The sequence below is a fragment of the Dipodomys merriami genome, unplaced genomic scaffold (assembly GCF_024711535.1).
Source record: "Dipodomys merriami isolate MVZ:Mamm:240054 unplaced genomic scaffold, mDipMer1.0.p SCAF_1280, whole genome shotgun sequence".
Lineage (NCBI taxonomy): Eukaryota > Metazoa > Chordata > Mammalia > Rodentia > Heteromyidae > Dipodomys > Dipodomys merriami.
In genome coordinates, this window is record NW_027202583.1 from 16,105 (window position 1) to 19,305 (window position 3,201).

General features: G+C 38.8%; 1 pseudogene; it reads right to left on the bottom strand.

The window, feature by feature from the left end:
- Nucleotides 1-1,038: 1,038 nt before the first annotated feature.
- On the bottom strand, nt 1,039-2,359 carry LOC138824384 (vacuolar protein sorting-associated protein 37A pseudogene; annotated as a pseudogene).
- Between the last annotated feature and the right edge of the window lie 842 nt (nt 2,360-3,201).

Below are 3,201 nucleotides of genomic sequence, written 5' to 3' on the forward strand. Positions count from 1 at the left end.
AACATTCCAGAGAGAACATGAGATGAAATAAAGTCATATATGTTGATGCTTGGTTTTGTTATCAATGCCATGAGAATGTATCAAAGAGTTTGATATAGAATAAATGAGTATATTGATTGAACTCTATTATTCCTGACAACTGAGATGACAGTTTGAATATCTGGTGAATGAAATCATGTATTGATTCTTATCTAAATGACAGGTGTTCACTTTTCAAAAAGGAAGATGAAGATGAGAATTTTTTAGTTGGATTGAGGGCAGAACATATTTTGGGAAGTTGACACACAAAATATCAATCAATAGACTATCTTTTAAAGAGTTTCCTTAGGACAATAAAATATATGCAGGGGTAGCAGAGTAACATGTAAAATATATCATTCAGTTTAGAGGACTTGTGAAAGGATTAAAAAGGTGATTAGGTTTCCATAGAGATATTTTTTAAATTTTTTTAAATTAATTTTTTAAAAGTTTTATTACTGTGAAAATACCATACAGAGGGGTTACAATTACATGAGCAATGTAATTAAGACATTTTTTGAATTTTTTTATTTACTAAAGGTATATATATATATATGTATATATATATATATATATATATATATATATATATAATAGGTATATTTATATGTTATAGGTATATATCTGGCACATTGGCAGGTTTGATATTTTCTGGTATTATGAATATTTAAAAACAAATTGCTTTTGAAAGTTTTATTCAAAAAGAAAGAAAAAGAGAGGGTGTGGGTATCTTTCCATAGCTGAAAGTACTTAAAAATTACTGAGAGGAAAATAATCTAAAGAAGATATCATTCTTGATAAAGAAATGAGGCAGTTTCAAATTAAAAGTACAAGATTAAGTACTTTTCATAAAATATTAAAACTAAAATCACATGCATAAGGTATTTAATTATAAGAATAGCAGTGAAATTTTAAAAGGACAGGATTTATCAATGATAAATAGGCGTTTTTAGTGCAAATACTGCAGAAAAATTTTCCAAGCAAAGATCATAATCATTCTAATCTATATAAAAAACAATCTCAGTTCTTTAAACAATGTAGAGTACATCTGAATTCAGCCATTTCAATGAAATGCCAACTTACAAACCTTAAATCTAAAATAATGTACTTAGTTTTATGTCTCATTTCTCTCTTGGCAGTCCATGTTTTCAGGAAAATCTGTAATGGACCATGAAGTTGGCTGTGCATTGCTATCACTTGTTTAAGTTTCTCTTCCTTGGCTCTTCTACAGTGGCAAACTGTTCTTTTTTCCATGAAGCTACTGAGAAAATCATCTATTTCAGTTTTTCCCTCCGAGAAATCTTCAGCAATATTATCAGATTCTTCCTCAGCTTCATGTGCAGCGACTTTCCATCTTGCCTGTAGGGCACTTGCACTACAACTCTCACTCAGTTCATGTTGTCTCTGCCTCTTCTTTTCAAACGTAGATTTCATTTGTGTAAGTAACTCATACTTATCTAAAACAGTTTGCCTTTTGGCTTCCAAACTGGGCTCCAAGAGGAGAGTTTTCTTGCTAATTCCTCAATACTTTTTACTAAATCACCCTTGTCATTAATAATTTGTTTTAGTTGAGGTAAACTCAGAAACTGTTCTAGTAATACTTCCTCTTGTTCATTCATATCTGTGAGTTGTGACACAATTCTGAGAGTTCTGGAAATGCATCAGGGACATCTGGCATCTTGTACCCAAAACCATTTTGGCTTATCGGTGTTGAAGTTTCCATTGTGGGAACAGGCAATGGCAGACTTGAAAGGACACCAAATGTAGGAGCAGCAGACTTGGCTGTTGTATAACTTGTTGAAGAAGAAGCCGTGTCAGTAACAAAGAAGTTATGTTCTGTTAGCTTCTTGAGGAGGATATGCAGGAAGAAATGGAAAACCCTAAGAAGCATAAGGAGGCAGCCCACCTGGGTTACTATACAGGTATGGAAATGCTGTTGAAGTGGGAGCTAAAACAGGAGAATTCTTCCAAAACTCATCCAACAGACTCTGGCTAATCTTTCCAAGATCTGAGTGTATTGTAAAATTGCTTACTAATTGAGAGGTAACATATATTCCATGTTTATCCATTAAAGGATGTCAGATTGGTGGATAAACACTGATTGCTGGTTTTTCCTGAGGAAACTGTGGAGGAAGTACTATATTAATGTTAATTGTCAAGTTGTTTACAGTGAAGGGCAATCTGTATTCCACATCTTTCTGTATTTCAGCTATACTGGAGTGGGAGTTCCGGAGGGACTCGATCAAGCACTGCTTCTGCTGTTGGAGGCTGGTGAGGCCACCACCAGGGACCCTGCTGTGGAGAAGGAGGCGCTCTTGGTCAGGGGAAAGAGCCAGCTCATCCTCCTCGCGTCCCTGGGGCAGGAGGGCCTACAAGGTTTGGGCCTGCTTCTCCCAGAGGCTGCCCGTCAGGTCTCCAGCTACAGAGGAGTGGCCTGAAATACCCAAGGTTCGAGTCCGGTTGTGTGTGTGGGGGGGGAGCAGAGGGGCAGGCCGTGGGGCAAGCCAACGGCGCCTTTTACCAAGTAAACCAGGTTCCTGGTCCCCGGGTTTGGGGGACCATGACATAACTGGAGAGAGCTGGAGAGAGGTAAATTGTCAAGCAGGACACAAGCAACCAGGATCCTACCCTTGGAGGCCCAGGTGCTCCAGACTGGCTAGCCAGTCAGATTGTAACCTGGCTGTGCTCGGCGTGCCTGGCCTCGTCCTACCATGAGCACATTTCTTATCAAGCATTGTTGCCTACTCCTTTGTTTCCCTTTGCCATCCCTGCTGCGACACCCCCTCTCCCCCATCTAGTCCCCCGACTCCTCCCCAAAGTTGTAAATTTCATTTTTCAACTTAATGTCTTGTACATTTCATTGTTGTAATGGGTTCCTATTTAAACAATTTGTTTTTCCCTTCCCCTCCACAAATTATACCAACATTAACTACAGTGAAAACAGGAGTTATACGGTGGGGAAGGGACACACCAAGCAACAACAACAACAACAACAACATATCACCCTGGGCTGGGAAGGTCGCTCAGTGTTAGAGTTCTTGCCTTGAATGCAGGAGGCCCTGGGTTCAATTCCTCAGTACCACATAAACAGAAAAAGCTGGAAGTAGCACTGTGGCTAAATAAGTAGAGCACTAGCCTTGAGCTGAAGAGCTCAGAGACAATGCCCAGGCCCAGAGTTCATGC